This window comes from Labrus mixtus, chromosome 12 (assembly GCF_963584025.1).
Source record: "Labrus mixtus chromosome 12, fLabMix1.1, whole genome shotgun sequence".
Lineage (NCBI taxonomy): Eukaryota > Metazoa > Chordata > Actinopteri > Labriformes > Labridae > Labrus > Labrus mixtus.
Window position 1 is genome coordinate 23215668 of NC_083623.1, and position 23497 is coordinate 23239164.

Consider the following 23497-nt stretch of genomic DNA (forward strand, 5'->3'; position numbering starts at 1 on the left):
GCAGATTGCAGGTGTCGTGAGGCGAGTTTCTGACGAGCATCCTATTTACATTCTGTAAATGATCGTGGGATCAGGCGGCCGTGTCAGCGCATCTCATCGGCTTATTCTCCCAGACAGGATTTGCAGATATCGACACGCGCGCTGCCTGTGGTTCTGCTCTGCTCTGCTCAGTGTGAACCCAAAGACACAAAGCTGTAAAAGAGAAAAATAAAAAAAATAACATCCACACAAACACACAGTCCTCCTCCGCTTCCCCGAAGCCGGAGCTCTGCCAGAGGAAAAATTATGAGTAGCAAATCCTCTCCCAGGGCATCCATCGGTCAGATTCTCATGACATGAACTCAGCCTGTACAAGAAAACAGATCAGACAACAACAGACAGAGAGCAACAACACCCTTCATGTTAGAGTTCAATCTAACACTGTGTGCTAAACAGCTCCAATCTACAAAGAGTAAATTAGCTGTAAATGTCAGCAGAGAAAGAGGGGGAGGTCATTAGCATCTGTCTCTGTCCCATCAGAGCGTCCGCAGAGACCAGTTAGTGTGACGCTGCTGATCTCAGGAGGCTTCTCTGCTCCGAGCCCTGCAGTCTCACTCCATTAATCATCATCGGACAGAAAGCTATTCCAGCTCTACATCTAATTCCACTTTCACTTTATTTCCCGCAGCATGGAGAGTGTGTGTGTGGTGGAGCGGCGTGGTGTATACTGCTTATGTATGTGTGTTAATTAAAGTGCAAAAACTCAAATCTTAACAACTGTGTTTGTCTGACTTTGTGTCTAAAATATCCCATTACATTTAATAAAATAACATTCTCCTTAGATGTCAAGATAAATACTATTTCAGGATATCTGTGACTCAACAAAAAGCAGAAAATAAAGCCTGCTTGACTGTCAAAATATCTGCAGAATACAATTTAGCAAGAAAAATGTAATGTTTTCTCAATATAAGGTTTTCAACTAATGTAGTAAGTACATTTTTCTTGCTGCATTGGCAAATATTTTGGTAATTACAAGCAATTCATCCCTTATTTTTTAGATTTTTAGATCTTCAAATAAGACATTTATGTGGACATGTCAGGTGAATGTGGCCTCAGTGTAATGTGGTATTTTTTACTATTAATCACTTAAGCCCTGTTTAAACCAAGCGGTCCTGTTTGTTCAGTACAGTTTTGTACTGTTTGGTACGGTAAGCCCTGATCTTGCTTGCATTTCCACAGCCAGCTGTACCCCTGCTGTCATCATAGCAGCGCGACACGGTGTAGCCGCCAATGAATTCAATGAAGAAGAACGCAACACAGTAAGCAAAGGGCAACAATGGAGGATGACCAGCAGAGGTCTGCACCGTCGAGGTCGTCCATGAGGCGGTGCTACGCGCTGACATTAGTCACAAAAACACAAAAACAGACTTGAAATGACTCTCTAGAAACCCTCAGGGTATTTAAACATGGCAGGTTTTGTATTTTGTCCTTTATGAAAGTGATGGTTCTTATGGTCAGTCAAAGGACTACAGTGTGTCTTACTCCACCCTTTAGGGTCATGTTGGCACCACAATAGAAGGGTAGCACAAAGTAGGACAGTACTGATTGGTACTGTTCCCAACTCTTAACAGTGTTCCATGCTGAGCTGAACTGAACTTGTCTGCTTGGTGGAAACAGCGCTGTTTTTGCAGTGTAGTACCGGGTTATCCTGAGTTTTAATCACATTGCAGGTGTGAGATTGCAAACTGAGATAACTCAAATGAGAAAAAAATATATGTCTGTGTGTCTGTGTATGTGCTTCTCAGTGTTGACAGTGTGTTTCTTGTGTGTGTCTCCATGGTGACAGTGTGTGTCTCTGTGTGTGTCCTGCAGGTTTCCTGGTTCTCTCGGTGTGGCGGTGAGAGACGTGGACGCTGTGATTAGCGGGCCGAGCCCGACTGAACCTATGGCAGAGAGACAGAACAGTACAGGTAGGAGCTGACACTCACACACGTGCACACACACACACACACACACACACACACACACACACACACACACACACACACACACACACACACACACACACACACACACACACACACACACACACAGACAGACTTGAAGAAACACAGAGACTAAGTGCAGTTAGGACACATACACAAAAAGACACATCGACCCAAAGTAACACACAGTGACACAGAGACAGAAATAATCACACATACACACACAGACCCACAAAAACACACAGACACAAAGAAGCACACACAGATACACACAGAGACACAACAGTACAGGGAGGAGCTGACATACACACACAAACACACAGAGAGACACAAATAAACACAGAGACAGCAGTGCAGGTAGGACACAGAGACAAAAAGACATCAAAACCAAAAGAAACACACAGAGAGACATGCATAGAGACAACGCAGTGCGGATAGGAGTCACTTACACAAACACACACACACACACACACACACACACACACACACACACACACACACACACATACACACACACACACACACACACACACACACACACACACACACACACACACACACACACACACATGCAGACATACAGAAACACACACAGGCATAGAGATACAGAGACACACAAAGACACTTATACCTACACTGAAACACAACACACATAAGGACACACAAAACCACAAAGAAACCCTCGCATGGACGCACACAAGCAGATAGACACACACAAAGACACACACACACATAGGTCTTTGCCCGGCCGCAGCACGAGAACACGGGACGATCTGTACAAGAACAAACAGAGAGGATATTCCTGGGGAGGAGCCTTCTGTCGCACAACAACACGACAAACTGTCCAAATCCTGCAGCCTGCACACTCTGATCTGTTACACCTGACGATACACAACCTGTACACACAACCTGTACACACAACCTGTACACACAACCTGTACACACAACATACGACACAGACTTGAAATTAATTAGTTCAGGTTTTATTTTTTAATTTTTTGAATTTATTTATATCTTGAAATGAAATGTTGTATTTGGACCTGTCAGGTAAGTGTGGCCCTAATATAAGGGTAATGAGATAGTTTCGACCAGAAATGAGACAAATACCCTTCATGATGAAGTTTTTACAGTGTTTGGGCAGATCCTATTATACTTATATATTAACTGTAATTCTCCATCAGATGTTTTCATGCTGATGTCTCAGTCCTGCTGTGGTATTTCAGGTCTTCGTATACCGCTGACTAAGTGCTTTGTCGAGGAATATCAAGGACTTTGTTGTTTGTGGTCGTACAGGAAATTACCTTGTGTGTTTCCTCTGATTCACAGAGAGGACATCTCTGATATCTGAGACTGATATTTAAGATTCACACATAAAAAATAACAGGGCTAAAATGATGGTGAGGCAAAGTGTAAGTAGTAACTAAAACAGTCATCAGGCAGCTGGTTGGTGGAAATGTTCCAGCCTCATGTCACCGTGAAACTTTCTCAATATTTTAAACTACATCCTGCCGTTCTCTGGAGACACTGAGCTGTTTGGATTCGCCCTAATTTCCAGACAACCACACCACCAGTGTATTCACGTCTCCTCCTCCTCCTCCTTATCCTCCAGCTCCTTAAATTGAATGTACACACTGCTTCTGCACTTTAATGTGACTGACAGCTCATGTGTTGGCAGGAGTGAAACCAATGAGGAGAAATAATCAGAAACATAAAAAAAACTGAATAAAATGTTGCAGACAACCATGAAAAAACAAAACACTCTGGGCCTGATTCAGTCAAGGTGTGTGTGGGTGTGTGTGTGTGTGTGTGTGTGTGTGTGTGTGTGTGTGTGTTTGTGTGTGTGTGTGTGTGTGTGTGTGTGTGTGTGTGTGTGTGTGTGTGTGTGATGTCCTTAGCAGTGACAGATGTGTGACTTTAGAGCCTCTGACAGCCGACGCCTCTTTCATTCACACAGAGCAGCCATGCATCACCTGCAGCCTCCAACAGCTAATCGATCTGCAGGAGAGCACAGCAAAACAGTCAGAACACAGGCAGCAAGTCGGCTTGAAAACAGGCAGCAAAACAGTCAGATGACAGACAGCAACACAGAATGAAAACAGACAGCAAGTCGGTCTGAAAACAGGCAGCCAAACAGTCAGAACACAGACAGCCAGTCAGCCTGAAACAGTAAAATTGTCAGATAACAAAGAGCAAAATAGACATAACTCAGTCTGAAAACAGTAAATCTGTCCTTCAAATTCAAATCAACCTGTGAGGGCAGGAGAGAAGCATCAGTCTAAGTCTCTTCACACCATGCTTTGTGACTTCAACATTCATTTAATTCAATAAACTCGATCGAGGATCAAGTCCAGAAATCATGATGAAGGTGGGCCTATAGTTCTTCATATTTGTAGGCGCTGGGCTGCTGAATGAGCAGCTATATTTAACTCTGCATTCAGCTGCTAAATGGTACAGTTAATGGACTTGAGCTTGTATAGCGGTTTTCTTGTCTTCTGACTACTCACATTCACATACTGATGGCTGAGGCCGCTAAGTAAAGAGTCCATTAGTCATTTATACACATTCAAACTCCGCTGAAGAAGCAAGGAGCTACTTAGGTTCAAGTGTCTTGCAGAGGGACACATCTTGGCATGTGACTGCAGGAGCTGGGGATCGAACCCGCTACCTTCTTGTTGAGAGACGACCGACTCTACCAACTGAGTTATGTCAGAGTTTCTTTGTTGTTTTCAATCTTAAGTTTAAGTGTGCAAGACATAAACTCATTTCTTCATATCTGCTTCTTGGAACATGAACAATGCATGCACAATAAGTCAATCAGTCTTAAAGAAAACCATATTAGGAGCCGGGGATCACTGCATTGTGCAACAGCAGCATTGTTTTAAAGGTTAAACCTCCTTTGTCTTAATAAACTGCTCCTTTCGACGGAGAAAGCTGATGTTCTTTTAAAGCCTGGGGTTTCTTTCGAGCCCTCAGGGGAGGCTTCACAGCACAGTTCTCCCTTTCTCTCTCTCGGGGCAGTTAAATCTCCTGCAGACAGGATTTCATGTGTTTTTTTTCCATTCATTTTCTATCCGGCGCTCCCCTCGTCCCTAAAGAGAGCGAGCAGCGTCTGCAGCTGAGTGGATCAATCTGAGAATTGTCCATGAAATTCAGAGCGTCTCGAGGCTGAAATCCTTCTGATTACGTTTCACGGATAACGCGGAGATTTCAACGCAGCGTGCCGAGTGTACACAGTCTGTAACACCTTCAAGTATGGCGCTGCGTCCCCTGATGAATAACTGCATCGCCTCCGGGGCTTTAAAGTCTTTACAAACCAAAACCGCGGTTCATCTGAAACTCCCACTCAGGACTGAAACCATTCAGGGAGAAGAGTTTTCTCTGGATCTGCCTCACTCAGTCTGACTTCACTTCATTATCTGCAGTTTTCATTCAGAAGTGAAACCACATCAGTTTGCATATTTATCAGGCCCCTGTCAAAATTAACTTTCCGTTGTAAAAACTGGCTTTTTTGACCAGTCATGTGTATGTGACTTCCGGTGCTTCTGCAGCCAGCCTTAAGCGGACGCTCGAAGAACTGCAGGATTATGCACTTCCGCATTGGTTCATTTTTCAAGCCCATAGGCTGCCGCTTGGATCAACCATGAGAGAAAATGTTGGCAGTGTGAGAGTCCTACACCGTCTCTGAGAAAGATCAGGGACATGTTCTAGTCACATTTCATGAGGAGGGACTACTAACAACAATTTAAATCCATCAAATCTCACAATCAGACAGAAAGACTTTGGGCCTTCCAGCTCCAGCAGGACGTCACAACAACATGGCCGCCGTGGGAATATGGTCTACATTAGTTTGATTTATTTGGAAAAAGGCGCCCAAGCAAGTTACTGAAACATGTGTGCAATTTATGAAACATTTACAAGAATAGAAAGCAAATAGACCATAACAAAATAGAAAATAGAACAAAAAATGTCCAAGTCACTTCCCAGGCTCCATAGATAAGCTACTTGTTTGATGGAACTCATCAACATTTTCAAAAGAGCTAAAAGTCCATTTTGAAATAATGCTGCTTCAAGTTGTTACAGACTTTTGAAAAATGTTCTGCAGACCGCTGTTTGCTTGAGCTGAAAATCTGAACCAATTCCCCCATTGAGAAGATTATTTTAGGGGACGACCTCTGTACTCAGTTCAGTTCAGGTCAGTGTTTGCTCATGCCACTATGTTAGCCATGTCTGCAGAGATCTTTCACTATATTAAGAACTAGAGGAGATCCGGTTAGAAACAACAGCTCCAGTGAAGAGTAATATCAGCAGGGGTGGACACTCTGCTTCTCTCTTTTTCTCTTCTTAGCTTCATCCGTCACCGTCCTCTTCCTCTGAGCCTCAGCCGTTGAATCAAACAGTTCAGAGACGGGCTAGCTGGCTTACAAACTTCTCCTGAAATGACAAGTTGCAAAAGTTGCATACCGGAGCAAATAGACCATTGTGCTGTGAAGATGACAGAGACGCCATTCCTCCTGTTGAAAGTTTCTGTGCTGTTAGATCGACTCTGAAACTACTATTTTTAAGGCTGAAAGGTTACATATTGTTGCTTTAAATGTCAGATTGTAATGTTCAGTAGACATTTCTTTTCTTGAAAGATGTTTGTCTGAAAGATGTTTTTTTTTTACATTTCTCATGTTAGTTTTCATTTCCTCAAAAGTAATTATGTGTTTTCAAAAAGATTGAATCTCTGCCGCTGTGCCTGCTCGGTGGATTGAAAGGTCACAGATTTCTGTGTCAGACAACAATCAGAAATGATCTCCAAATATTGAAGCAGTGGATTTTTTTTCTCTCATGCTTTCCATCCTGACGTGAACTCTGCGGCTCGTTTTAAAATCCATGTCAGCTGTAACAGAATGATATTGACTTTTCTATAAGTCCTGAAAAGCCTGTGTGCTGAACACTGCTGCTCTCTGTGACTGTGCTGTATTAAGCTGTCTTGTCACCCTTCACACCTGTTTAAGAGCCGGATGAGTGACAGGTTAAACCTCGGCATCGTGGACTCTGATTGGCTCTGCGGCGTCTGATAATCTGATTCAGTTTGTCAGGAGGGATCATGGCTGTCGGCGTCCATGCAGCCCGCCGTGATCCTCACAACCACAGGGGGCTTCGGCATCTCTGCCTCTACATCAAAGTCAACCTCCGCCCACCCTCATCCGCCTCGCTCAGCCTCCAAAAAAGGCAGAGGAGCACACACAGATTGAGGTCAAAGGTCAGGAGGAGAGCTCTTTTTTTCATCAGGAAGCGGAGATCAGCACAGAGAGAGAGAGCAGAGGGAACAAATATGAAAATTGACAAACTCCTCTAAAGGAAAGTTGTGCAGCTATGTGAAGAATAACCCTCAAACCATACAGTACATCAAATATTTCAAGTTTTATTTCAAACCATTCTCCCTCCAAACTGGTTTTAAAGCGTCAGTGGCCCAACGCTTCAAATACGACACTTTACATGGTAAGATTTTTCCAGATTTTTTAAAAAAGATGGCCCACGAGACTTAAATTATCCACAAAAGTGTTTTGCACACATGTAAACGACTGTATTGCATTTTTCTGTTTCTTATAACTGGTTATGTTTTCCATACAAGATCTATTTAGTGGACGATCTGCACTCATTCTTTTCGCCTCGACTTCGTGTTGTTGTTACATTTTTCCTTAGATGCATTGATTTTGGAGCGACGTCTCCTTCTCATGTCGTTGTTTGAATTGTTGTGTGCAGCTGCTTGCTGCAGATGTTTTTTCTGCTCTCCCCACACGAGGCTCTCGTATTAGATAAACAATACTTTTCAGTGATACCTTTTAAAATGAGGGTTGTCTTGTTCGGACGACTGCATGAAACGTATTGTTGATTAAAGAGCAGGCGTTAATAATGCTTTCACACTTACACAAAACTCTTGAATTACAATAAGTGTTCAAGAGTGAGCTGTGTGTAAACGCAAACAGACACGTTTTTCACGCTGACTTTACCCGGAGTTTCTCCAACTATCCCTCTACTATTTTTGTCTTGTCATGTCTTGCTGTAGGAGACCCCCGGCCCCCGTCTGACTGAAAAAGTCTTCCACTGTGAGGTGCATGTGTGAGCAACCAGGTTTTTGTGTTTTCTCTGGTTTTTCGTTTTTTTGTAATATGATAAATACGGAGCAAGTAGAAATTTACATAAACTGTACTTTAGCATTCATCTCTATTCACAGATTTTGCATAAATATGATGAATCCGTTGGCAATGACACAAAGCTTTCTGGTCACTGTAGTCTGAGTTCAATGGCTTATATGTGATTCTTCACACTTAAATGTAATATAAATCAAGTATATCCTCAGAAAATAACTCTGTGAGTCATGACTGTCTACAATGGGTGTAACACCCGAGTCCCACTGTCTGTGATGCTTTCCGAGTTTTCCGAGTCATATCTTCAGTTTGTTTACATCGCCCGGACGGCCGGCTGACTCCTCCCCTCACGTATAAAAGTTTTGGTTTCATGCTGGTGCTCAAGGGCGACATCTGCTGGATCAAAAAATCACATATAAAGCCTTTAAAGGTCCACAAACATTTTACTGTACAGGAGAAAACGAGACAGAATACATACTGTATGTCTTCATACAATCAAGGATCCCTACAGCATTCATAAAAACAGTTCAACTTTAGTTAATGATCTGCTCTTTGATATTGGCATAACGCTCAAAGTAGAACATCTTGGCTGAAAGCGCTTTATTGGTTACACCAGACACCCCGAAAAGTTTGCCCTCTGTCCCAGGGGATACATCGTCAGTCGACTACGGTGGTGTGTTCATGTGTTGCTGGAACTTAGAGGATGAACCGATTAACCAATTCCACCCCCCACTGTTTTATGTCATTTTGTATGGCCCCATAGTCATAACTATAAGATTTTTTTTTTTTGGTGTGTGTGTCTGTCCCAGCAGCAGAAGGCACTAAAAGGAACAAAAAAGAGCGTCCGACTCTGCAGACGGCTCAGTTAAAATGTCAGCTGTGTTTAGGTCTCCTCCTGTGCTGGCACTAACCGGATTATAACTCATCTGTGATGTTTCCTCATTTAAAGGCCTCACACTGAGCCACGTCTGAAGCTATCCAGCATTAGGGAATATTTAATATGCACAAAGAATGAAAAATCAGCGAGGAGGGTCTCACCTGATGTGTGATTTTCAAAGTAACTCCGACTTTATCTAAATAGCTCTCGTAGAAAACTCATCATAATGTGCAGCGCAGCACTAATTCTGTCTGTTCAACAACAGAGTCATGACTCGTCATCCCCTCCTGAATTACAGCCGTTTTCTGTATTCCGTTTGGTGTGCTTTGGCGCCCACTAAAGGTCTCTGTGTGTAACTGCATCGTCGTAAAACACTCATACTCCCCCTCATCAACAACGTGCATATGTTGACAAACAGAGGGTGGAGAAGCCTGCAAAGACATCGTTAGAAGCCAAAGAACCATGTCGACTGATCACATCATAACACCTACTCGCTGGGAAGCAATGCAACCAGTTTGCAAGCGTCCAACAGCAACATGACCAGCTCAGCTTGCAGACCACTCTTTCTTGAAGCTCCCGCCAACATGTAAAAGCATGTCCAATATTTACTCTAGTCCTGCTTCTTGCTCGGTCACTCTCTCTTTTTCTCTTTAAGGTTCTTCCGTCTCTTAGCCTCAGCCGTTGTAACAAACGTAGCATTTGAACACTTTTTCTTCTTGTGTCCGGGCAGCTTTGGTGCCTAAATCTTACCAAACTATGAAAGTGTCGTACCACTTAAACTTTTGCTTCTGATAGACTTTCAGGTTGGATGATGTGCTTCCTGTTTTCTCTGAATTATGAAAGATGCTCATACTTAGATTAAATTGTATGCGGTCAGAGAGCTTTTTACATTTATTCTTAACCTTTAATTGTCTGTCTCGGTGCATGTTCTTCAAAAATACATGATTCAGGTTCATTCAAAATACAAACTGAAGGAGTTTTAAACAGGGACCAGTCATAGTGACAGAAAAAAAAACATTTAAATAAGCTACCCTGAACAAAATGTACCTACAGTTGCTGCGTGAAAAAAAGATTCTAAGTTAAAGGTTACAACTTCTTGGATTAACTGCAGAAGTCTTATGGATGTCAGACCAAACATCGTGGTGTCTATAAGCACCCAGAGGACCCAGAGGACCCAGTCTCTGCAGATCTGTTCTCCATCTGAGGAAGCTCTGTATGGAAAAACTGTGTGTGTGTGTGTGTGTGTGTTGCACCTCATAAACCCTGACGCTGCTCTCTCTTCATGCCTGTAAGCTTTGAAAAGTTAATAAGTCAGATGATTTTACAGTCTGCTGAATATAGACGCACTGACATGTAAAATTGAACAGTTAGCACAACACACGGAGTGATGTTACACACTGCTTAACTTAATTATTTCATCAGCATGTGAGCCAAAGTGTGTGTGTGTGTGTGTGTGTGTGTGTGTGTGTCTGTGTTGTTTTCTTGTTCATCTAAAATCCCACAGTGTCGTCTTTTCTGCAGACTGACACAAATCTTGATAAAACTGAAAGAATGAAGTTCCCATCCGCCTGTGCTTGATGTGTGTGTGTGTGTGTGTGTGTGTGTGTGTGTGTGTGTTTGATTGACAGCTTCACAGACAGACAGTGATGCTAACCTGAGCTGGTAACTGTGTCTTACAGAGCGATGACAGTTTTCTTTTTGCAGTGAGAGAAGAAGAGCCGCACATAGACTGAATACAAGATGTGGACCGTGGTGTCCACGGTGACAGACAGTGTTTCCAGATTGGGCTGTTTTCCCACCCAGTGGGGCGGTTTTGGGTTGGATTGTGTGGGTTAAATTGGCCTTGCGTGGGTGGACTTAGTTGAGGGTGGTTTTCCATGAGTTGGTCAGGTTTCTATTTGCATTATAAATTACAGTGTATTAAAAAATATATGTTAAGAGGAATGTATTGAACTCTGCCAGAATTAGCTGCTTAGAGTAGAGATGAGCAGCATGTCTTGGTGAAGCCATTTGATGACTCTTACGTTGAATATGTTGGTTAACATCCAGTCCAGAAGGTGGCGTAATTTGTACGTTGTGATGGTTGACTACTACTGTTGTTTGTCGTTAATTAAGTTAGTTATGTGAGCTTCCACTGTCAGTGTGCTTTTATGGTGTATTGTTAGTTTGGTTCAGTTTTTTATTTTATTTTTTAATGCATTCTGGACGGTTTTGGACAGCACGAGTACAAGACAGAGAGACGAGGAGAGATTGCACCAGTAGATAAATCACCTGTGTGATTTAATTATTTACATTATGTAGGTAGAAACTATGTGTTTATGTCTTTTATTCAAAGAAAGGTTTGCAGTGTTTTCAATTAGTCCCATTGAGAGTATTTTGATTTAACTGGATTTAACAGTTCACAGGATCACCAGCTTTCCTTTGAGAAGTTCAGCTTCTCCTGTCCTTTATTTTGTAATCCTTGAGAGATATTTCATAGATGTAGACTGAAATATTTGCTAATACAAGATCAATGTGGCTCTATAACAGAACAGGGCACACAGTAAAGTAGGCGAGCCTCTTATTCTCTAGATGTTTCCTACCTGTGACAAACACCTGACGTGTGAACACTCGGTCCTGTAACACGCACGCTGAAATGAAAATGAAGTTGTCCTGAAGTCATCAAATGTTGTCACCAGCTTCACTTATACCTCAGATTGAGCTTTCAAAACAATTCTCAAGTATTTGAATGTGATTGTCCTATGAATATTTACTACGTGTACTTTAAATATTTTTAGTTAATTAACTTTAAAACTACACTTAAAAAGATCTGGAGTTACTTTCACTTGTTATGTTTCAATAGTTCAGGTCAAAGCTGAAATATACAGATATCTTTAATTTGATTATCAATGAGTCATTGTTTACAAGAAAGTTTTAATCAGAGATAAATGTCCATCTTCACACCTCAGAGAGTAACATCCCCCTCCTCAAACAAAGACTGTTTGAACATTCACATTTCTACCTTTAAAGCTCAAAACATCTGACTTAAAACTGTGTTTGAAGAAGTCAGAAATTTAATTTAATTATAAGTTGGAAAAATATTTTTTTTCTTTGTAAAAAAGTCGATGATTTTCTCATAAAAGAGCCGTCTGATGACTTGTTGTCAGATGAAAACTATCGGCCTATCAGGGACTAAAAATGACGGCTTGACCCCGATACATCTTTGGGTTTATCCCGTTATAGAAAGACATTAAAGAGATAAACACACACACACACACACACACACACACACACACACACACACACTCACACACACTCCTGTAATCATTGAAGTGGATCTGCGACCGTCGTGGCTGTGCTTGTTTTCTTCCCGGGATATCCTCTCATATCACTCTCGGCTCTCGTTCTGCGATGGGAGCGATACATAAATCAAAGATTCTTTAATCTGCGTTATCATTACCGTCCCCAAACAGACACGCCATTACTGCAGGTACTCTTCAGATATTCTCATCTTTATCCCCAACAGAAACCACAGCTACAACAGATGATGATTATCAGGATTAACAAACCTCGGGCTCTCTCCTCGCCGTCTCCGGGGTCACACACAACTGTTTCATATGTTTGTTTGGTCGGTTGGGGATTTTCATTTTCAAGGCGCCGCTTCAAGTGTTTTTGTTCTGAGGTAAAAAATCTAATTAATTTCAGAAAAGTAAGAATGTCCTTGTTTGGGTTTATGGATTTCTGAAGGGCTCTTCATGCTGAAAAGAAAACAAGAATAGTGGAGGGTTCAGTTTATCTAAAGCTGAGTCTGTTAATAATATTAACCACACAGAGTGAGGAAGGTGAAGTGAACACAGGTTGATAAACAGGTATTTTGAACATCTTATCAGAACCTGACTTTGTGTTAGCTGCACACAGCTGCCTCCTCTGTCACACAGGGTGAGTTTCTGATGCCTGCAGCGATGTGACTGCACCATCCTGAGCTTAGCTGCTCATGTGAAACACTTTGAACAGCAGAACCAAGTTTTTCATGATGAAGCCTCAGCTTAGGAAAGAAAAAGTACCTTAAATGATACCTGCAGTAATCATGAAAACAATTAATAAAGTTTCAGTACTTTTGGACATAATGTCCAAAAGTACTGAAACAACATCAGGTCAACATCAACATTTACATGAAAACAGAATCACTGTCTGTGTGTTCAGGCGACAATGATTGTTAACAACCTGTCGTGTACAAAGACATCAACGACCAAAGAACACTGTCGTACGTGCCAATCCAATAGTTTGACGGTCTGACTTTGTAATGAAACAACCGTCGCATGTACTCTTCCTTTTACAGTGTGGTGTAAAACATACAGAAATGGCTTAAAATTGGATCGTCGGATCAGGGGACCCCAAGCGGCAATCTCAGTTGTTGAAAAATGAAGCCAATACAGAAGTGTGAAATCCTGCAGTTCGTTGAGTGTCCACTTGATGCTGGCTGCTGGAACACCAGAAGTCACATACACAACCATTCAAAAAGTATGTTTTTACAGCAGAAATGAACATGTTGACAGACTGGTACAATAGGTCTGATTGTCTTGAGGCTCATGTCTCGATCGGCTCACACTGTAAGGGGGAGTAAATATTTTTTGATAATTGATCAATTTTGATTTTATGAAGGATTAGCTTTATTCACAATAAGGGGCATAGCTGACCTTGAGTGACTGAAAGTTAGGTGGAGACAGGATTGCCAGAATGGCGACCGCCATCAACAGGACTCCAGAGCCCCCTGCAGTAACAGAAGAGGTCACTCCATAAAATCCAGATCATCCTGATCCTAGCAGAGGACTGAAGTTACAAATAAGAGTTGTAAAACAATAAGTGTTTTCCCCTCATAAACTTTTTTAACCAAAAAGCATCATTATCAAACATCAATTATCACATATAAAGCAGCTCTGAGGATCTTTCAGTTTGCATGATTTTGGCGCCCCCTGTGGACAAAGTATGTAGAGTGAAGTCCCCTTTAAAGCACTGGTGATCTGGATTTAGTCGCCTTTAAAAATCTGTACCTGAATCCAGTTTTTCTTTGAACAAACATGATCATAGTAAACTGGATTACCTGATCCTTGAAAAAAAAAACAGAAAAAAAAGTGGATTACTAAATCCCGATCATTTTTATCCGGATTAAACCTTCTGAACAACCGGGCCCAGGTGAGCGTTTCTCTGAAAACATGTGAGTCCATCCAACCTGTCAGATAATATTTTACACCAGCTCTATATTAAAATGTCAGATAAATAAACCGTCGTGTTGAGATATTTAGTCGGTCATGTTTGAAGGAGGTAGAAATGTAATCCGTCTTTTAAGATGCAGGCAGCGTGTCGGAGCGGAGACAGCAGAGGAGGAGGAGGAGGAGGAGGAGGAGAGCAGGGAGATGAAGGCTGCCGCTGTGGAGGAGGCTTTCAGACCAAACAACCTTGTATCTGTGTCTGCTCCTCTTTTCTCACAATCATAGATCATGCGTGTTTCAGGTGGTCTCCATGACAACACCCAATACAAAACATCTGTTCAGGTGTTAAGACAAAATGTCTTCTGTTACTCTCAATCTAACGCCGTCATATGCCCTCCAAATGTTTTCACATGAATCTATTTCAGTCTCATATTTGAGTACGACTCAAAGACCCAATATTCTCTTCATGTTCTTCTTACGTTTAGTATTGGCATCCAGCATAGTAACACAATATGTGAGTTTTAAAACGGGGATCAGAATAATAGGTCAACTTTAGAGTAATGACATGCCGTGTCTCGATTCTGCCCTTTGAACCCTGCGTCGACCGAAAAGGACAACTGAATTAACATAGTCCTGTCTATACGGAGGACTTCCTGTTTGCAGCACCAGCTGTTCCTGTCCTTACAAGACAGCACAAAGTGTTGCTCCTATCCTCATAGCAGCAGGTGTCTTGCTTTTAACTAGATGACATAACTAACTTTGATATATTTAAATTATTACCGTAATACTTCAAATAAAAACCCATACCACTTTAAGGCCCAGTCCTTTTATTGAGCCTGGTGTTGCAGCACGTCTTGACGAATAAAGGAATGTCTAAGTTAGAGGCCTCTATGCATTTAGTGTTGGAAAAGTTTGTGGATCTAAAATAAGAAGGAGAAGCAGCAAGACACTAAATATATTAATGGGCTTCAACATCCGTCCAAGAGAGAGAGAATAATGCTCATATGAGTGAAGCTCTTGACACTACTGTGAGTCCCACACAGGTAATAAATAAATAAAGTGTCTCCACTTCTAGAGAAGATAGAAATAGAGTCCTGAAGAAGAACTCCTCTGCTGTGTGAATGTGTTCTTGTAGTGTTTTTAATGCTGACTCTGCACTTCTCAATCACACCTGATCTGCTTCGTTACATCTGTGAGGTCAGGGCCTGTGTGTCCTGCAGCACTGTCTTCATTTTGTGCTTTGTCACTATGTTGTAACATGACGGCACCAATTAACCAGGTCACACTCCTCACGGAGCCGTCCTCCAGACTCTGACTCCCTGTCATCCTCCACCCCAAGTCTCGTCTGCAGGCGGACCCCCTGACGGCTCCCAGTGGCAGCTGTCTCCACCAGAACACACACAAGCTCGACATAATTGCTGATAATTGCAGAGGGAAACGTTATTTTTCCAATCTTTGTCCCTGCAGTGCTGAACCATGAGTCACTGTGAGCAGAAAGTGGGTTTGACTGAGACACCTGGAGAAAACAAACAGGGATTTAGGCGAGCAGTCTGTCGCAGCTTGACGGCACCACAAACTCCGTCGCCTGCAGATCTGATGGATGGTTCCGCACAGGAGAGATGCAGCAAAGCCGAGCAGCTGCTGCAAAAACACAACAAGCTTATTTTACCGTCAGACACACGACCCATCTGTGCTTCAACAAGCTCTTCTTCTGCGTCTTGCAACTTCAATTTCTTGCAGCCAATGTTTGGCCACACAGATATGTTCTTGAATGCAGTTGAACCCTTCCTCTTTTCTAGTCATTCATCCAACTGCCTGTTCAATGTGAAGTCTAGTAGTTAAGGGCGGTAAATAAATCCTATTGATCCTCAGCTGCCATCGTTATGGTGCAGCTCTGGCATTTTTTAAAAAACCATTCAAGTGTCCCGTGTTGGTGTAGGAAATCAAGAGCATGACATTATGAAGGAAAAATAATGTTTGCACTTTAGGGACCAGATTTCAAATAAAACAAATAAAATGAGATTTTAGGAAAGGATTGCTCAGCTTTTGTTAATTCACTAAACACACACGAAGGGTTAAACGCTCCCCTAACTGTGCAGCAGAACAAACAGCAAAACAGTTTCTATAATAATGATCCATTATGCAGTCATCTGGTGCTAACAAAATGATTGTCCTAAACCTAACCAAGTAGTTTTTGTGTCTAAATCAAACCAAACTGCAACCATTTCAGAGAGTTAATCACATGTAAATAAGGCGCTCTGGCCATGTGAGATGCAGCTCTTTGAGCTTCAGTAAAAGACACTGAGGCGTGGTGACAAAATGTCAGTATCTGGAGACAGTTTCAGAACATATGACCAAAGTGAGTGTTTTTCATCGGTACATCCTGGTTTTCATTGGTCTGTTTGCGATCAAATAGCCTTACTAGCGACAACATTTCAGATAAAAGGTTTGAATATTAAAGGACAAGTGTGTAGGACTTAGTGCCATCTAGCGGTGAGCTTCAGATTGCTAACATGTCTAACATGCATCTTTCCATTCCAAGTGTGTTTGAGAACTTGCAGTTGCAGTGAAACTTGCACAAACTTCAAAAGGCTTCAACTAGAGCCAGTGTCCCTTCTGGGCTACTGTAGAAACATGGTGGTGCAACACAGTGGAGCTTCTCCCATTGCATATTTAAAATGCTTAAAAAACACAACTACTCTAATTCTCAGATACTGACAACGAAAAAAAAAAACATCCTCTGAAATACTTTTTTCCATCTCTTTTAAATGTCTGTAAATCGTACTGTTGGTAAATAGTTTGAGCTCTCTGAGCTGAGTTCAGTAACTGTTACTTAAACACCAGAAAGCCAGTGGCCGGACTTTGATTCAACAGCGGGTACACTGGTCTTTCTGATTGTGAAAGCCGTTGACTGAAGGTAAACTAGCATAGCATTACATACATAGGCGAACACAGCAGTTCATCACAATAAATCAAATGCAGCAGCTTACAACAGATAATAAACAGAATGTGACGTCTCGTCAACAATGATGCATAATTATCGGTGGTTATAAAAGAAACATAACTATTTCTGAAACTATTTCTGCCCAGACCAAAGCTCTTACTTGGGGTAACTCCTGGTGATCGTTGCAAAGCTGGTTAGATCGTCACTCTGTTGAATGTTGAATCATCAGATTCAGGCAGGGTTCCTTCATGGCAGATGTAGGAGGAGGGTAGCGGGATTCAGATCTTCGACCAGAGCGCTGCTCTATAGGGTCTTCTGGTTGCAGGAGCCGAGTTCTTTATGTGTCCTTGTGGATTCAGGGATCAGTGGGCTTCCTTCAGCGCTCCTGTCCAGTTGCGTTCAATGACGTCTTACGAAAAATCAAAGGAAAGAAACTCTTCTTTTTGCTCGAACCTGATAGCATCTGATTGCGCCCAAAACTCCTAACTAACTAAAAATATGCCATGGAAGTAGTCAGCTGAATCCTCTGATGCTTGAATTCAGCATGTGAAGAGCTACCTATACTGAGCAACCTCAGCTCTGGAGTTTAACCTATGTAAGTCAAGAGGAGGAAAGGCTTTGTCTCGAATGCTGGAGTCCATCTTGTTGGAGAGGGTATCCTCTGGTGTCGGCAGACCACACTTGAAGAGAAGGAAGCAATGCCTGGTGATTGCTTTTAAAGACTGGAGCTGCCTGTGGGTTTACCTCAGGCCTCCTCCAATGAGGATAGAGAATTCAGAAGCCCCCAACCCCCCCACTTTTCACACCTATTTGTTAGTTTCTGTTGGGGGGTTGCTGGGCTAAGACCCCTTTGTTTAGTTGCCTTCAAAATCACTTTAGTCAGGCTCGAGACTGTGATATAGGCTTGAGTCCTTTGTCCCAACCACATGGCTGAGGCCCAACAGTACACACTAGACTTTTAATTCAAATTATACTCACGACTCAATTTTTATTTCAAAAGTAATTAAGGAGATAACATTGTGTAATGAGTACTTTGTTCAAGTGAAAGTGAAGTACCCAAAAGACGACTTCATTACTGTAACTTGGGTATTTGTAGTAAGTTACTTCCACCCTTGCTCTACAGTGAGGTCATCATTTAAAGAGCCCATATTATGCCCTTTTTGGGGTTCGTATATTTAATCTATGTACCTACTTTTGTACGTTCACAATAGCTAAAGTCTGAAAAAAGTGTCTGTTTTCATGTACTGCTCCTCCTTGCTCCCTCTACGCTCTGAGTCCGTCAGCTACACTCTGCTGAGCCCACACTGTTAGACCCCACGTGGGCCAAGTCTGCTCTGATTGGTCTGCCGATCCGCTCTGTCGTTATTGGTCAGTTGCTCAGCACGTATCTTGGAAATTTCAACATGAGCTGCAGGGCTTGCCACAACGAGCCAATGGGCTTAGATCAGTGATCTCACACTGACAATGACGTCGGACTGACACATTTTTATCGAGGGGGGCTAGAACCGAGCGTTACATGCAGCTAATGCTACAGCTAACAGGAGGAGGTAGGAGAAGCCGCGTTTCCGCGGAATTTGAATTTTTGCACATAGATGTGCCTAAACATGCACAGGACACTTGGAAAACACACTAAAGGGCATATAAAACATTTGCAAAGGTTTAAAGATGAAGATGATTCAGTCCCATCAGAAACACTCGCCTGGTGCATGCAGCGGAAAAACTCCTCAGCTTCTGGTGTCTGCAGGAAGTGACCCGTCACCAGTTTGGCGTAAATTAAAAGAACTCTTCACTCTGCAGTTCTGATTTTAAGATTGGACCTCTGCACTCTATTAGCAGGATATCTAAAATAATCACACTGAAATTACACACAAGAAAAATCATATTTTAGGTTCACTAAACCTGATTCCCTTTGGATTTGCTCCAGGCCTATAAAGTAATGAATATTTATTTCAACATTGTTTTCCACACCAAACAAATCATTTTCAGCTCCTGAAGCGAGCGTTTCTCTTTTAGCTGCTGAAGATGAATATTGATTCTGGATCTGAGAATAAGTTTGATAAATACACTTCATGTTACTGAGCTGAAATCGCAGTTGAAGTGATATAAGTCTAACACTGTGAATATAAAAGCCTATAGATGTGTTCATAGTATTATTTTTAAAGTGAGACAAACATCATTCTGCTGTGTAGCTTTTATACTGTTGACACCCTGCAGAGCTGCGACAACAAAGCCTTTCATTTCAAATGTCATCAAACCTGATCAGACTGCTGGTTTTCAGATCACTGTGTGTAATCACCGGGTCAGAGAGCGAGCTGGCTGTGTGTGGACAGGAAGCTTAATAAAACCTGTCACAGGTAATAACCTCATCTCCCACCTGTCCACACATCACTGCTTTTTAGTCTTTATGTGCTCTGTGTGTGTGTGCGTGTGTGTGTGTGTTCCTCCTGACAGCACACAGTCAATGAGCGTGTGTTTTCATGACTCAGCAAACAGCTGAACTTTACCACGTTTGAAAAGCTTTATTTAATGTTCTGCAGGGAAGAATTCAGTTTGAATTTTCAGACAAAGAAGAGTCACTCTGTGTGTGGACGGAGCTGCAGACTGTGAAGTGGATCCTAGTCCTCCTTGTCCTCTCTCTGATACACAATCTGAGCCAGGACAGAAGCTCACACCGATGACTCAGACCTGCAGCAGCCTGCAGACCATCACCTGTAAAATAGCAAGATGTTAGAGATAGCTTGTTGTGTTTGTTTTGTGCAGCCACTCCGAAGCGCTTCCAACTGAAAATCTTTTAAAAAAAACTTTTCAGAAAGTCGCTGTTGACAGCTTTCTTTTCAAAATAACCTTTATGATATTTCCCATATGACAGCTGGGCCGTCATTTGTTTTAAGCTCATAAACCAGACAAGCTAGGAGGGCAAGCAGCCTCCGTGTAATGCCCATATTAAAGAAAGTAAAGATAACTTTTCAAATATAAAACATACAGTAAAAGCAACAGAGCAGTTGGTCATACAGCTGCAGTTTTCATGAGACTGTTGTAGAGGCAAGAAACGCATGCAGCACTTTTATTCACAGTGCACAAGAGCTTCATCCAAGTACCCAACCAGCGCTTTTCTGCCTCTCCCTCACCACTCTTTTTTTGTGTCTGAATATGCCATAACAAAAAAAGCGTCTGATGCATCCTGGGCACAATTTCTCACAAATGGACTAGGATCTAAGTTTGTTAGCTTACTAAATCAATCAATCAATTAATCAATCACATTTATTTATAAAGCACATTTAAAAACAGCAACAGCTGACCAAAGTGCTGTACATGAAACAAGCAATACAGATCAAAAAGCTAAACAAAAACAAAAAATAACAAGGCAAAACTCACACATACATCTTTGCCTACACACATGCACACAGAATACTAACAATATAATTAGAAAATAATATTATAATGATGATCCCAGAGTACAGGGAGTTACAGTAGTCGAGACGGGACGAGATGAAAGCGTGGATTATTATTGAAAGGAGAAGATAGGTTTAAGTTTCGAGATGGTTCTTAGCTGAAAGAAACTGGTTTTAACTACTGATTTGATCTGGTATTCAAATGTGAAGGCGGAATCAAATATTATTCCAAGGTTTTTAGCGTGGGGCTTGATGAGGGAGGAAAGATGACCTAGGCTGCTTGGGACCACTTCAGTTTTGTTTTCATTCAGCTGTAAGATATTCTGGGCCATCCAGCATTTGATGTCTTGTCTGATTGATATTTTGGGTTTATGGGTAGGTATTGTTGTGTATCATCTGCGTAACAGTGATTAGAAGTGTTGTGCTTTTCCATGATTTTTACAAGCGGGAGCATGTAAATGGAGAAGAGAATAGGGTCTAGGATGGAGCCTTGAGGAACCCCGCATGACAGATTTGCTGTAGAGGAAGAGGAATTGCCTATGTTCACTGAGAACGTTCTACTTTTTAAATAGGAGATTAACCAATTCAGGGTGGAGCCTCCAACACCAACAGTATGCTGAAAGCGAACAATTAGAGTGGCATGATCGACGGTATCGAAAGCGGCACTCAAGTCTAATAAAACCAGGACAGCACAGTTTCCTGAATCGACTGTGAGGAGGAGATCATTATGGACTTTTAGTAAGGAGGACTCAGTACTGCGAGCTACCCTGAAACCTGACTAAAATTTATCAAGTATATTATTTTGGTGAAGGTAGGGCAAAAGTTTGTGCAGAACAACCTTTTCTAGTATTTTAGAGAGGAAAGATAGTTTTGAGATGGGTCGGTAATTAAAAAGCAGTAAGGGGTCCAGGTTTGGTTTCTTTAACAGAGGCTACACAACAGCATGTTTAATACAGGATGGGACTTTGCCGAATGCCAAGGACCTGTTTACAATTGAGAGGATACTTGGCCCAATGGAGTCAAAGGCCTCCTTAACAAGACGAGTAGGAATTGTGTCTTGCGGGCAGGTTGTAGATTTCATGTTAAAAACAGTTTCTTTAAGTGAGGCTAGGGAGATGGGCTCAAACCAGTTCAACTGGGCAGAGCGAACAAGAGAGACAAAGAGACATAAGGTAGTGAGTTCCTCTGTGCTGAGCTCGAGAGGTGAGGCCTCAATGATGTGAATGTTTGGGGCAGCTATGAGGGCAACTGAAAAAATACTAGCGGTAGAGGAGTTAATGTGGCGAGAGCAGCAAACAGGAAGGAGAACAGTTGACTGCGAAACAGGTCGAAAAACCTTAAACATAATTACACCGTGATCTGAGAGGTGAGGGTCAATTATTTCCATATTAAAAACAGGACAACCAGTTGTCAAAACTAAATCAAGTGTGTGCCCAAGTTTATGGGTGGGGCCAGTTACATGCTGAGTGAAATTAAAAGATTCAATTAAGTTAAGAAATTCACCAACCAGTGGTTTGGAAGGACAGCACACATGGATATTAAAATCACCAAGAATCAGCAGGCTGTCATATTTCGACATTATCTGAGATTTAGAGGTAGAAGTTGTTATCAGGTTTAGGAGGGCGATATACCAAGATGATTTACAAAGGGTGTGCCGTCCATACTTTGAGAACCTGTACTTCAAAACTGGAGAAACGACCCAGCGGTAGGCAGGTGCAGTTAAAGGTGTTTCTAAATAAGACTGCAAGACCCCCGCCCCCTCCGGAGGGTCTTGGCATGTTAAAGAAGGCACAGTCGGGAGGAGAAAGTTCAATGAGTGGACTAACCTCATCAGAGTTCATCCAGGTTTCTGTTACCAGCAGGAACTCTAATCCTTGGGAGGTGAAGAAGTCATTGAGGATGAAAGTCTTATGACAGTGATCGTGCATTAAACAGGGCCAGTTTTACCGGGGTGGCAGATCTGTTATCCACTAACTGTACCCAGGGCAGTGAGCGGAGATTACTAGTTCACACCGCCTTGAATAACACCAGTGAGGGATTGTGTTTTTGTGTCACGATGAAGTCTTTGTGACATTCTCACAGGTATGGTGGAACTGCGTGAATCTTGATCGAAATCGACAGATGCGTGAGGTGGAGATGTGGAGCTGTGAAGAGAGGAACAGGGTCCTAGTGAGCGTCAATCTCTTAATGCTAACACAAACCAGAAAATGCCATTAACTGGCGATCATTAGCATCGTAATTATTTTAACTTGGGAAACAATCTATTTTACTTTACAAACTCAACAAACAACACCATATGCACTCGCACTCGTTTCCTAAACTCTGTGGAGACAAACTTAAAATAAACTGCTGAATCATGCTACTCTTGACTTCTTCTCTGATCTATCTTTATAAACAGTCAGTGCTCTAATCCAGTGACACTGCATGACTCGCTCTTTATGTCTCAGTTCATGGGAGCTTTCCCTCTGCTGCCTCCTTTTGAGTGGTGGTGTGAAGTGTGTTCATGAGTGCATTTTCCCTGCGCTCCTTTAAGCTCCTCTCTCTTGTGCTGAAGAGAAGCAGATGAGCAATTTATGATGAGTCAATGGAGGTCCAGAGCGAAGGATTCTCGCGGCCAAGACTGGAGACACGTCCACAATAAATAACTTTAGAGATACAGAACTTTTTTAAATCTAAATTTTTATTGGAGATTTTTACTTAATAATACATAATGAGCCCTTCCTGTGCCTTTCCAAAACTGTCCATTATCTCATTCAGTGACGGTCTGTCATTCTCGTTGTGGGGAGAGGGTGGGCAGCGCCCTCTAATGACAAGCCTCCACTTGTGCATGTTACCCTTCGTGTTAAAAGTTGGACCAAGAGGGTGAGCTACGAGAAATGAATCATGCAGTGGACTGTCTAGACTGTTTGGCCGCATGATGGTTGCGGTCGCTAAATTTCTAAATTCGAGGTAGCTCTAGGATGTTTACCCCGCTGGAAGAAGAATTTGAACCCA

General features: G+C 42.1%; 1 protein-coding gene across 3 annotated transcripts in view; it reads left to right on the forward strand.

Annotated features, from left to right (window-relative positions):
* Positions 1-23497, forward strand: part of lrfn2b (leucine rich repeat and fibronectin type III domain containing 2b) — a 153337-nt gene that overhangs the window by 96875 nt on the left and 32965 nt on the right. For 2 of the 3 annotated variants that reach the window (XM_061052630.1, XM_061052631.1), the window contains exon 4: positions 1852-1949. The gene's annotated coding sequence lies outside the window, so the exon portion shown is untranslated. Of the gene's footprint in view, positions 1-1512; positions 1950-23497 lie in introns of those variants that run through there. The other variant, XM_061052632.1, reaches the window with a different exon arrangement.